The sequence below is a fragment of the Anabas testudineus genome, chromosome 1 (genome assembly GCF_900324465.2).
Source record: "Anabas testudineus chromosome 1, fAnaTes1.2, whole genome shotgun sequence".
In the NCBI taxonomy this organism is placed as follows: Eukaryota; Metazoa; Chordata; class Actinopteri; order Anabantiformes; family Anabantidae; genus Anabas; species Anabas testudineus.
Genome location: NC_046610.1, coordinates 4,927,997 through 4,942,331, shown reverse-complemented (window position 1 = coordinate 4,942,331; position 14,335 = coordinate 4,927,997).

Here is a 14,335-nt window from a genome sequence, read left to right as displayed (position 1 = left end):
CAGGTCAGCAGGTATTTAGGAAAGGTTTCAGAAACAGATGGAAAATGTCTTCTGGATCAAAGTAGCACAATCTGGCAGGTTGGTGTTGACTGCAAACCTGCTTATATAGAGAGACCGGTGCACAGGTGAGACTGATCAGGTAATTAGGAAGAGAGGAGCATGGAGAGACACAGACAGAGAGTAACAGCCCATATGTGGGCGGAAAGTTCAGGATCATGATTGATTTCACACCAACTGCCCCCAAGTTCACAGTTAAATTAAACTCCCTGTCTGAGACCTTCCACTTATTGGTTTACCTCTCCACCTATAGGCCAACATGCCACCTTCACATACTAGAACAGAGAGGAGTCTTTAGCATGGCTGTGATCCCAGGTTCACATCTGTGTAGGAGTTACTTTGCCAGGCACAGTAGTGTCTGAATGCATGACATGTCACAAGCCAGCATCATCATCCTCCACTCACACAGGCGGCTGGAAATCCCAGCAAAGCCTTGAATGATATGACTTGTCATTCCCGCATAACATTTTCTGCTCTCTTTGTTTTTTCACTAAACCCATCCCTGTTGATTTATGTGGTATTTTTGTTAGCAGATATTCTTTATGTATGTCAAACATGTCTTTGAATTATTTCACTGCTGCAGACATTTTGACAAAACATCACATGTGATTTTTTGTTGACACTTTATATATTATTAAACAACAGTTAACAAGAGTTTGGAGGGTTGTAAAAAATGATTTGCTGGTGCAGTCTGTCAGTTTCCTGTCTAACTAGCTCTTCTAGCCGGCTCACTTGAAAATGATCTTTCTCAGGGGTTTATGTATGTTAGCGCATAAACCCCTGGTTATCCCTACATCTCACAAGCAAGGCTCATCAGCTCAGCAGCCTCACTCACAATGTTCAAAAGACAGTTAAAAACCTTTCCTCAAATTCCTAGTCTTCCTTTTCTGGTTAACTGAATCCTTCTTCTTTCATGCCACTGGTCTGTGTCTTCTCACTCATCTAGTTTGGATAAAAGCACCTGACAAATGAGTAAAGCTGTGACTCAGTAGTCACAACCTTTGAAGACTTCATTTGAACTGTGTCCCAGTGTCGCAACAAGAATATCCCTGCTATCTCAGCAGCCCACATCCAACCTGGAACAACTGGCGGTGCAAATAATCTTCTGTTAGACCAGACCCTCTCATTTTGGTTCGGCCCTCACTGTCCACAAAGTCTTCCTTTGAAGGATGTGGCTCCTGAATTGAGACACAGACACATATTCTCTTATGCAGCAAAATCTTATTTAGCTCCGAGTGTAAAAATTAACATTACATCCACAGTTCTCTCAGTCCACAACCACCAAAGTTAATTTTGTTTAATGGCTACACTTAAGGCACATAAGCTCCATGTGCTTATTAAAGCCAATCAGCTCTAAATGTTGGCTGGTTCTTTTCCTGCCATGTCTCACGTCTTCTTTTTCTCTTAACCACTGTCCTGCTTGCCCTCTCTCTCTCTCCTTTTACTGCTTGCAGGCATGAACACACTTTATGACCATCCTCAGAAGTCTCCTGGCCTTAATCCTCCCTGAGCTTAGGAGACAGAGAGACACTTTGCTCTTCACTTCCCCGCTGTTTGATCCCACATATTGTGCTCTTCTGGTCAGCAGGGAAGAAAAGGGCAGGTCCGGGTGAGAGAGCAAGGTGGAAAAAGAAAGAGATGGACGATGAAGGGAACAAAGAACAAAGCAGAAGAGAGAGAAAGTTCTCTATGACTTTGCCAATATGAAAACAAGACATATATTCACTGTTGCCAAGATGGATATCTTTTGTTTTTGAAGTCAGGGATGGTTCACCTCAATCCCTGGATTGAAGTTTTGATGATGTTATTATGTATCATGATGAGAGAAGGATAAGGAACAGAAGGAGAGGAAGAGGAGGGTAGTATCATATGAACTTCTGTTGAGGGGGACAGTCATATCAAAGCCAGTGGGCACATATGAGTTGTGATGGAAGCTGCAAAATATTCATAAAGAATGATATCTCTGCATGAGAGAGGTAGCACTTTGATCTCGGTTAGGAGTGGCTGACAAGATGCCCACAAGATGTCATAAATCAAAGAGGAGGGAAAGAGGGAGGCGGAAAGATTCCATATTTCCCTCCAAATGTTTTGATGTCTTTGTCAGGAGCATGTCTGAAATCCTCTGGAAGTTGTTTCATCATACCAGGAGAGATATGTGAAATTTGACAAGAGAAGTGAGAGGACAGAGAAACAATGAAAACCATGTGCGAGTAGTAAAAGGTCTGTGTTTGTGCAGCGTAGTTCACAGGGAATGTAGTGTGATTCTTTTTTTTTTTCTGTTGTCAACGAAAGACAATACTGATCCCCCGCGGGTGGGAGCATCTTGAAGGAATCCCGATCTCTGTGGAAGGCAAGCTGGCACCTGACGGCTGGACAAAGCAGAGGTCACGAGGTTGTGAGTCAAAGGTCAGGAGCAGAGGCCTGATGTGGAACCAGAAAAAGACATGTGAATCACCTCAGATCATTTTGCCCCCTCCTTATTAACCGTCTAACTCCTTGGGAGGCCGGAGAGCAGCTGTTTCTTTTTTGGGGAAGATGTTTGGCTGATTGATGCAGTGGTCTGGGTCTTGAAAGAGTTCTGTTGCGTGTTCCCTGTCTCTCATTTTCTGCCTCATTTTCTCTCATTTTCATCTGTGACATTTCTCTTTGTTGTCATTTTACACCTGGTTATACTCAATTTTTTAAATAGGCTGCATAAAGACGCTTTGAGCTATTGCTAATAGAAACATGCTGACATGCTCACAATAATAATGCATGATGGTGTTCAGCAGGTATTTTAATTACTAGGTTAACGACCTTAATTAGTATGGTAGCCAGCTAATGTGTGCTAATTACAATTAAAGGCTTGGTACAGAATTCATTAATGTGGGATCAAGAAAGGCAGCACTGGTTTTTGGGCTTGTAAAAAACAAACCTTATCACAGCTACAAAGACCCAACCTCACTTAGACAACTGATGTTAAGTCTTATGACAAGCAGTGGTAAAACAGGGCTCCATTATTGAAAAGAAGCTGTGATATAATAACATATTCTGCGAAAACGCACCACACTGAAAACAACACAGAATTTTACTTGAGGAGGAAAAGCCCCTCCCATTACGCATTTAGGGGATTCAAAGGGATACTTTATGAGCAATAAAGTGGAAAGTCATTGTGGTCTTCGCTGGGTCACAGTGTGGCTTTTTGTCTGAAGTCAGACCTCCTTTTATGCAGACTTGAATGAACACATTTACTGGCTATGGTCATGTGATGGTCATTTACTTTTTTTTCGCCACAGTCAACAAAACACATGCGCAATAGAGTCACTACATGTTGCTTTTTCTCTTGTTTACTGTGAGGAAATGCTGTTTTCTTTTTTATTTAACCTGAAACAAACAAGGTTAAATAAAGTGGATGAAAAAGGATTAACTTTCCTAAAGTCAAACTATCAACCTGCGGAGCGTTTTGAACGTCTCCTGGTCAATTCACTGAAGCATGTGGCTGCTTTCTTAATGCTCATTCAGTAAAATCAGATTTACTATTGGTCTGGCGTCCCCCTTCTACCCCTGCCTTTAATTCATCTCTCCATGAGCCGCCTTTTTCCTCTCTCAGTGTATTAATGTCTTTCTCTCTTTCACTCCCACCTATGTGAGTTTTTGTGTCTTCTCAGAGAGCCCCATCATTCAAGTGGGTTCAATTCAACTCACGTGTAAAAAAGAGTGTTTGTCGGATGACTTTATGATATTGGCACTTAAATACAAGATTGGGACATTAAAACATGATGTTCTTCAGTACAAGGTAACTGTAGTGAAGAAGAAGAAGAAGAAGTAAGTGTAGTTATCATCACAGGGACATATATGGTGATTTTCACCAAGGACTTTATTAAATACTTTTAAATGTTTGCAGCCTCTGGGGTCAGCTACAGTAGCTGCACAGAGATCATATGTACAAAAACACATCACACCTGCAGCTGTTGATAACAGAGACACATTTTAAAATCAACCGCACAATGTATGTACATATTTCATATCTAATATTAAGGGAACAACTTGAAGAATGTCTGTGTAGGTTTGTAGGTACTTGGTCTTAAACAAAAGCATTGGACACATTATAGTTCTGCTGTCAGCTGTCGTCTACAGGGCCACACTGCTATAAACAAACTTGAGGAGCTGAAAGTTCTGATAAAAGGCCTTCAACAAATCTTCACATCTTAACAACACTGATGAGCCTTCTTCCACATCATATGCAGCCTGACTCATTCATAGGACGTTCTTTCTAACAGAAAACATTTTCATGTCAGTTAAGGCTAAATTCCATGAAGCTGTTTCAGTTTCAGGGCCGATGTGTTGTGCAGGCTGGGACAATGTTGTCTCACTGAGACACTTTGAAATAACATCATAGTTATATCAGTGTTCTCCTACGTGGAACTAAGAAGAGCAGTTTTCAGGACTTTGATTGCTCCTTTGCTTATTCTTCAAGATCATGTTTCTTCAGTGCAACTATTTGTACTCATTTTTTAAACTGCCTGTCAACTTTGTGTCTACCATTGACCATAATTCCCAAGATTATTATCTCTTGAGCCTCACTGAGTTCACAAACTGACCCCATTCCTGCATGCAAACTCCAGCTAATCCTCTTGTTATAGCAGCAAATGGTTTTTATGACTCTGGTCATGTTTTTTAAGAGGGAGTCCTTCCCTCGCTTTGATTAAGACAATATAATAAATATTTGTCCTCATAATTTAACACTATCATTAATAGGATTCATTCAACACAAACAAAACACTTTAAATATCACCTTCTAGCATTGAAAATAGGGCTTTTTAACACTAGAATTTATAAAACCTTTGAATTCTGCAGGGGAAATGTCTAGTAAGTAACATATTTATTTTATTTAGAATTATACTACCATTGTCTTCATTATTGTGCAAGTATGTAAATACTACATCATGTGAGAAAACTGTATAAAGTTCTTAATAAAGAACTGAATTCAATAAAACTATTTGACATAGGACATGTGTAAATGTGTTAAATATGAAAGAAAGCTGAGCATCTTACATGTACAATAATACATGAATATCATGGAGTATCCTGCAGATGCTCTCGCTTTCCTCTGGCATCACGATGGCTCTTAATGGCTTTGTGGCAAATGAGAACGCAACCATAGAGGGATTAAAGACAGAGAACATGCTCGATTGACATAAAAATAACCATAGACAGACTTGCTTACAGCTACATGTGACATCAGGCTTAATCTCCACACACGGCCTCACTCCTGTAAAATAGGTTAAAGGAAAGTCACGCCTCTGGACGGCCTGTTCTGTCTGTTGAAAACAAGGATGTGCTGTATAATATTGTTAACATTATATCAGTTGGGTCTGACGTGGACGAAGTGAGCTTTCACTCTCACACACGCCTTACACGTTTAACAGTCGGACTCCCTCCTCCAGCGAGTCCATCAAAAAGCACTTAACCCCCTCCCTCTCGTTCCCTCTCTGTGTTTTATTTCCTTTTCAGTCACACTGGTGCTTTCCTCTCTGCGTCTCTGCAAACACTCTGCAGCAGCAGCAGGCCTTTTGCTCGGTCTGGGCAAAGACAATGGCAAAGCTGCAGGAGATGGAGACAACGATGAGGGGCGTCGAGGAGCGGGACGCGGGGGTTTATTTTGTTAAGTGATTTGGAAGTGGCTGACAGCAGGACGGCTTTTCCCCTTGCGCTTGTGTATGGAAGAGGCTTATGACTTTAAAAAGCAGAAAAAGCTGAAGTCAAACAGTGACGAGCAAAGCAGGAGGTGTGCGGTTATGAGGTGAATACTTGATAGAAATCCAGCAGCTGTTTTCCCTGAGGCAAGAGTGTGAAAGTGTGGAGCTGGTACCTGCTTCACCTTCACCTTCTACAAGTAAATAAAACATGTGAAGATGAAAGTGTCAGGTTTATTATCAAACCTTACTGTCTGACATGAAGAGCAGAGTGTCTGGCAATAATAAATCTAATAATAATCAGAAATAATCATCTAAATCTAGGAGCACAAGTGCAGAAGAAAAGCCAGACTGAGAAAGTTCATCTCTGTTAATCTGCTTTTGAGGGTCATTTAGACTAGTTGTGCAGATTAGTTTTGCAGCTCATTATTATTTCAATATACTGTATATCAGTGTTTGTCTTAATTAGATGCGTCTGTATTCTGAGAAGAACCTGGCACTAGTGGCATCTGGTTTACCCGAAGCCCCTAAAGGCGGAAAACAAGAAGAAGGGACAAGAGGAAATGACTTTAAACAACATGCAGAAATGAATTTGTTTCGCTCCGTTACAAGAAGAATGAACTGTTGTAACCTGCTGCACAAAACAATTTAAACCTTGAGTGCAACAAGAGACAATATAATAACACCATTAACTGTGATGACTCAGAGAGCTGGTTGACTCTATAAACATGTGGGCAACAGCTGGATATAGTTTCATGTGATGTCACATCACTGGACAACAGTACACTACACTATAGGAGTTCAAGAGGTTTCTTCTACTGTCTCTTTCTCCAATTTAAAGTGTTATAATTTTGGACAAGAATTATTCAAAAACAAAGCAAAACTCTCCACATGATCCACCTACACCAAACCTCTGTGCTCACTGTCCCTGCTGTATATGGTGTTGGGAACAAGCCTGATGTCAGGAGGCAGATGTGCGTTCATAAAGCAGGTCTGTGTGACACATGGAAATGAAGGGGGGGGGACCAGGGAGGAGCAGACTGTTTACTTTTAATGAAGACTGAGTGTGACATCACTGCATAAAAGAAAAAGAGATCAGGAGGACGAGAAGTTAATAATACAGGGTCAGAACTGAGGTTACTGAGGTCAGTACAGGAAGAGTGTCAGTTCTCGTCCTCATTAGTTTATGTTTTGGAGTCCCCCTGCGCCTGGAGAGGCTAAAACAGACCTCCTGTGTGGAGTTTCATAGGAACATCACTTCACAGCAGAATCGTGAAAATGATCTTTTTTCAATGCCTTTTTCAGATTCCCATTTTATTCTTGTGTTTTTCAATCCACACTTTGAAAATAACACAATGAGCATCAACACCTAAAAGATGCTCTGTTATGCACAGTAATATTGACTGGGAGCTGTTAACCCCAACAGGACGTACTATAAGTCTACAAATGACAAATTCACCCGTTCACTAAAAACCTGTGTCTCAGTTCAGCTACCCTGCTTTTTACCTTCTCTCTATAGACATGAAGAAAAACATTCAATAGTCAGTGTCTCTGAATATTAGTATTTGCATCATCAACAATAACACAGATGTGATTTCTGTGTGGGCATCATTCCTACAAATCGATGATGTTTTAGTTTGCAGATTTCCCTATCTTGTCCATGCATCTCTCCACATCCTGCATGTTAGATCAAGTGGATTTATTTCATTTATTGTGATTTTAAAATGCTGAGCGTGTCCAAGTGTGACAAATCCTGCACACAGCAGCTCCGATTATATCTCAGACTATAATGTGAAACAAAAGCCTTCTAGTTAATGTTTTATCTTTTATCTTTCGTTCCTAAAATGTTATATTACCTACCTGTACTGTAAGTGTTTATCCAGGAAAACCTGACTTTAATGACTGAGTGTTGGAGATCTGCAGCTGCACAGTCCACAACAAACATTTCCAATTACCACTGTGCAGTGTCAATCTCTTTGGCAAACTTCAGAAATGCGCAATGTTCATTTTATATATCTGTCATAGACACCCTGATTAGTTCAAGTTTTTACTTACTAGAATCATAAAACACAGATGTTAGCCAGTTCCCCAATGATGCCTTCCAAATTTGGCTTCACTCGGGGTTGTTTCTTTACCTCATTGATGATGTTGTTCATTTACTTTGGACTGGCTGCCCACTCCTCAAGTAGAGTAGATTTGTCTAAACGGTAGACTGTTGATCACTTTGTCTACCCCTTACCTGCTAATCACCAATCTGACTCTGCATCTAGAAGTTTCCTTTTGGTGATTCATGGCTCACAAAAGCACATTCTTCTTGTGCGGAGCAAACTCAAGAAAGTTTGCGTGTTTTTTCTAGTTTATGTTAGCTCAAGTCCACACCCTACATGTTAATGTTATTAACAAGATCAGGTATGGTAGCATGACAGTCTTTTTGAGGTTCATATATTATTACAAGGCACATTTATGATACCACCAAAATACCACAAAAACACCACTGTAAATTCTCTTTTTTCACTCTATCCACATTATAAAACTGTTGCTACTTGCTTTCCTTTTTTTTATCGGTTATGTTTGCGTAATTTTCTGTAACTAACTCTAAACAGTGGATTGAGATACTTATCCTCCCAGCCTGCATGTAGTCGGTTCCCATCTTCATTAGATAACATGTACACTAACATGAGTCCAGTTCCCTTTGGGAGCACTGATTACGATATCCTGTTCCAGCCCTCTGTCTGTCTTTTAATCACATCATTATCATCCGCCATCAGCCACTAAATGCCAATCAACCAGCGGTGATCTTCCTCATGTGGTTACAACCATAACATCAAATTACAGTGACAATGATAAACACACAGCATGGTTATATGCAAATCATCGCGGTGATGAGGTCTTATATCTATAGTACATGATTCTGGGTGGATCATTGATTGGTGGAGTATGGTGGCGAGCTTTCACTTATTTCTAAGAAACAAAAGTAGAAGAAAGATGTGGTCCCAAATGTTCACTCCTCATGAAGCCTTTAGGGTTGACCGATTCCTGGATTTCATACGCCTTGAGATAATAACAGTTTTTTCTACTGTTTTTTGCCACATTTTTTTATAAAAATGTATGGAGATTAGTCCCAGTCAGATAGAAAGTTTTTATTTGTTTAAAATAAAACAACAACAACAACTTTCACTCATTCCCTATGTGGAAATGTAACCGCTGGAATCTTTTTCTCGTGCCTGGAGGCTTTGATATTCACACATTACTCCGACCAGGTCCTCTTTACAGCATGTTTACTTGCTGTTCTCTTTCATGTTCATTGTTAAAGCTTGAACAAAGTGCTGAGGACTGGTGTAAAAGACAAGAGAGATATAACCTCCACGCGTCCGTCTCCTGCCTCCTTCTTTCAGCATGTTCCCTGAGTACAGCAGGAGAAAGGCAGCCTTTGTGTGGTTTTGTATTAAGTACTAATCTGCGGAGCAAAGATGGAGGGTTTCTTCTGCCCCTTGGTTCTGTGGCAGCAGCCTGTTTGGATGATGGCTGCTCATGATGCCTGCTCGGTAAATGTCTTGTGTTTACCTCTAATTCTCTTCTTCCCACGCCCAAGCCTGGTGTTTGTGTAAGTGATGACTATCTTCTGTTTCAAATGAGAGGTTCTCCTCTACTGTAGGACTTTCGGGTTTTTGCCCAAACACATTATTGCCACACCTCTACTAAGGCAGTACTGTCTGTTCATGCGTGTGTGTGTGTGTGTAATCGAGAGAGTGAGACTGAACAAAGACCGAAACTAATGAAACTGACGCAAATGCATTTTTTGTTGGTCTGCATTACATCCAATCAGTGGTATAAACACTGCCACACCAATAGGTAAAAACACTGCACACCCTATGCTTATTGGTTCTCTAACAAGCATTATGCTTACAGTTGATTGTGCAAACTTATTGGAAAAACTTTATTATTTACAAAATCCAGCATTAATTTGAAAAGTCCTGCCTAATCCTCTGTTTTGTCTCTACGTCACCTGAAGCAAAACCTCTGACAGCTGCTAACATTCCTGCCTCACTATTTCCTCATATTCTCTGTATTGCTCCGTGCAGTCCGTGTATAGTTGTTCACGTAAAGCTGCTACACCGATGAAAAGCATAACCACAAAACCAAAACATCAGCTTCCTAAACTTAACGACACTTAAAATGCTTTGTAGCGCCATTCAGGGTAAGGACTGTCTCACTTCACTTTCTTTCATTATGGAAAACAACTCTTATGCTGAAATACTTCGCCTTAAACATGCCTTCTTTCCTTCTTTCTTTTTTTTATCACCCTACCAAGCTCCCTATCCCTCTCTCAATCTCAGACTAAAGCAATCTAAAAGATGCTTTTGCTCTTGTGACGTCTTGCGTCTTCGATTGTTCAAAGCAATGCCAGTTGTGTCCCCCAGTTTAGTAGAATTTTTGTGGTTAGCCAATTGGTGTTTTTCCACCGGGAAAACATTTTTCATATAACTGATAACAGTTAGTCAACAAGTGGAACACACCTGTATTTTTTCTTACATCTCACTTTCGTGTGCTAGCCTATTAGCTATGTTCACTGCACAAAGGAAAGTTCTTTATGGCATATGAAACCATGTGTGGATCTGGAAGAGGCACCCACTCGAAATTGTGGATGGGCTGTTCCAGGACTTTTACCCATGCCCGTCTTGTTTCGCCAGTTTGGACGGCTCCATCATACTCATGGGAACCATGCTGTACCTGCACCTAATGAACAGTAAGTGTTTTCTAAGTGGACGCCCAACACTAGCTAGTTATGGACTTCATCAAATACTTTTAAAATTGCTACAGTCAGAATCATATGTTAGCTCGGGGTGGTTTTTAGCACCCTCTGCTACATATTCCTACCTTTTCAACACCATGGAGGTGTAGTACAGACTGGCACTGAACTGTGCTTGGAGTTGCGTCTTTCTTTGCTCCCCACTGCGACTGGTATCAATCGCCTCCTTACCCCAATACATCTCATCAACAAATACACCTTATTCCATTAGCTACTCTTTGGTGACATTTTAACACTATACTCCCTACTCTCCTTAACGTATGTGAAACAATAATGTTATTACATCTTCCCGCGGCATGGCTGCCTCTGTCAGTTTCTTCCGCCCCCTATGTGTGTCTACAGTTTGGGGCTGTCAGGCTTCCCCCCTGACAGGACCTACCATTCAGTCGCCCCTTTGTAAATAAGACTTGAAAATTATCGACGATTAGGCCCCATGTCTAAAAATTGTTTGTGTTGGAACCAAAGTTTTGAATATTCGCCATGTCAGTTGCCTGTTTCAAAGGTTATAAGTCATAATTATTTTTGCAAATATTTGCCTTTCACTAACAATGGAACAACCTCACGGTGTTGACCATAGGGGCACAAGCATGTTGTTAATCTCTTATAGTTATTTTTCATTCTAAAAGGACCGTAACAAGTCACTGTTATGTGTTGGGAAGCGTTCTACCAAATAATCAAACTTGTGTACAGCCCGCTCTGTGATAACAGTATGTTTCACATCCAATTGTCTTCTTTCCACTTCTGTAAAACTGTCATTTACCTATTTAAACACTCACATAAAGTGATATTCCCTGCATATACAAAATCAAGTTTTGATAAATGTTTAGACTACGGTTGATTGAGCTGCCAAAACTCCATGTTCTCTATGCAAGTCACAGCAGCGGACACTAATCCCACCGCATCACTGAGCTTGCATCACAAAGAAGATGCAGGAGTTAACCTTTGTACTTACAAGAATAAAAAAATCATCTCATGATTGCTGACAGCCTCAACTGTTAAAGCTTAAATGAAGTCGGAATCCCCTGAGATTATTTAACCCTAACGATTTTTTAAAGCTTTATTTTCTGTTTTTTTACTGATGTCTATGTTGTCAACCATAGTTGGGATCTTACCGTACTGTTGATTCTGTTTTTGTTGCCATTTGGGCATGTGGTTACTGACCCTCAATGTTTCATTGATATGATCGTATTGTTAACAGTTTCTGGTTAAGTATTGTGTTGTTAGACAAACTTCCTCTGAGTCATCGTTGCCATCATTGTGTAACTACCAACTCTCTCATTGTAAAACGTGTGCCTCATTTGTGCCTTACAAGGAGACTACTCCCATTACTTCTACCATTCATTTCTCAACGTGTCTATCTGCTCCATCAGCTCCTAAACAAAGAGATTCTTGCTTATTGCTCAAACAAAGGTTTACTTTGGAAGCTACAGGCTTCCTCATCCAACACCTTTTCCAAGCCCATCATTTCTGACAGCTTGCTTCCTCAGGTGACATTACCAAGCCGGCAGTGGCCCACCGAGTGCACTCGGCAATAGGTCACTTATCCCCTATTTTTGACAGAGGAACATCCCACTCAGGACATGTACAGATTTGTTGAAACCTCATGGTGAAGAGCAGAGCATATAAACTAGCCGTTAGACAGTGGAGAACAATGAGAATTACTGAACAAAGACACAAGGTTGAGTTTTGAAGTATAAGTATGGTAGTAGTGTGTTTTCTGATTCTTGCTTTCCCGCTCTTATTTTTTCTCCCTTTCAATGGGACCACCAAAAACCTCTTTTTTATTCTCTGGGAACGGCGTCTGACTTGACAAGTTCACTAAGTGTCATACAGAATTCGAGCAAGCCTCCCTTAGCGGGATGTTAGTGAAGGGATGATAAGAGTTGCGATGGGAGGTTGAACCCGGTTGAAAACACAAGACTGGCAGGATATGTTACTTTCTCTGAGCGGTTTTTGTCAACAGCGTGATGAAGATGTAATTGCCACAATTTTGATCTTGTTATTGTTAGTGAAGTCTTCTCAGCTCTCCACGCTCTGTGAAGAACGGAACTTTAAAGAAAAAGTTGGTTGTCAATGGCCAATAAGATTGTTGTGTGATTGTGACAACACATTCCCCTGTCGATGTCAATTGTTTTGCGACAAGGTTCAAAACAACCACAAAGTACCCACCAATTCCAGTGTTTGAACCAAGTTGGAAATGAGAAGAGAGATTATCCCTATTTTTTTTTTTAACATTGCTATTAGAACATTTTAAGGTTTGTATTATACACTGAAAGCAAGGTTGTATAATTTTTGATCTTTATTCCGATTTCATGGTAGAGTAGAAGGAGCTTACCCACAATCATATATGTTTATGTCTTGCTTGTTTTGTAGATTGGCAGGTAGAGCAAAAGTTATTACATAGCTGCTTTTGTGTCTAGTAGCCATGTTCATTTTTTTTTACTTTTTTTATTGATGAAGTAGTGGACCGACAGAAATACCAAAGGGGTTATATGAGCAACAAAAATTCACCAGACCACGGGACATTTTAACTATTCAGCTACCAGTTGTATTTTTTATACTGGAATATTAAATTGTTTTCTCTCAGACTACTACTAATAATCCAACTTGGATTTTCCGAGCACCACATGACGTTGCACAATTGTGCGCTTTCTTCAAATTCATTTGTTGGGGTTCCCCAAGGCTAGTTAGGTCCCATTAAGTTTCTTTCCTTTAATGTCAAGTGTTGTACAAAGAAAACAAATAAATTAAAAAATTGTCAGGGCGGACCCTTTTCCCCTTACCTATAACGGGCAAAGCTGTCGAAATTAAAGTAGGTAGAGCAAAAGAGAGAGGAAATTAAGATTAACTTACTTTTTTTTTAAAGCGTCATTTTTGCAAGGCACAAAACAAGAATAATTAAAGTTCACCATCTACCACGATTACCCTCCATATAAACTGTAACCTGCTGTCAAGACTTCATCCCACAACCAGGCTCAATGAGGACACAACAGGCTAAAACTGCTTAAAACTAGATTTATTTAAGAATGAGATTTGAGGGGAGGGTTCGTGGAACTGGTGTGTATGCTGTGGTCTGGGCTGACGGGTTTCAGTGTCTAAAAGAAAAAGGGTTAGGAACTGTGGGCTTGGGGCGATTGCCAACTCAGACTGGTTGACTCATTCGTATTCAGACAAAAACAGGGACCCGCTCTAAGATGGTGGAGACAGAGGGAGGGAGATGGAGGCGTCTGGTGTGTCCAGAACTGTGAGGGGAGTAGGGAGGCACGGAGAGATGTTACTGGGAAGTAACGCCAGGACAGTAACAGGACCAGTAACAGGCTTGCGTCTTGAGGACCGTGGTACTGAGCTCGTGAGCCTTTGATTACTTCTGAAAAGAGGAAAGACTGAGAAAGATCCCCGAGCAACAGATAATACTAAAAAAAAAAACAACATCCAAAACGAGGGTCATGCTCCAGAAAGACGTTTGATACCAGACAGTCAGCGAAAGCCGAGTCCAGGGTCCACACGAACCGGCGAAATTCCAAACCAGCACAGACAGGTCAGCATCAGAGACCGCGACTCACAAGTAACAGTCCGAGTTAGAGGTCTGTGGTCAAAACAGAACCAGGGTCAACAGGTATTCAGGAAAGTTTCAGAAACAGATGGAAAATGTCTTCTGGATCAACGTAGCACAATCTGGCAGGTTGGTGTGACGCCAACCTGCTTATATTAGACGGAGACCGGTCCATGTGCGACTGATCAGGTTAATTAGGAAGCGAGGAGCATGGACAGACCAAGACAGAGAGTAAACAGC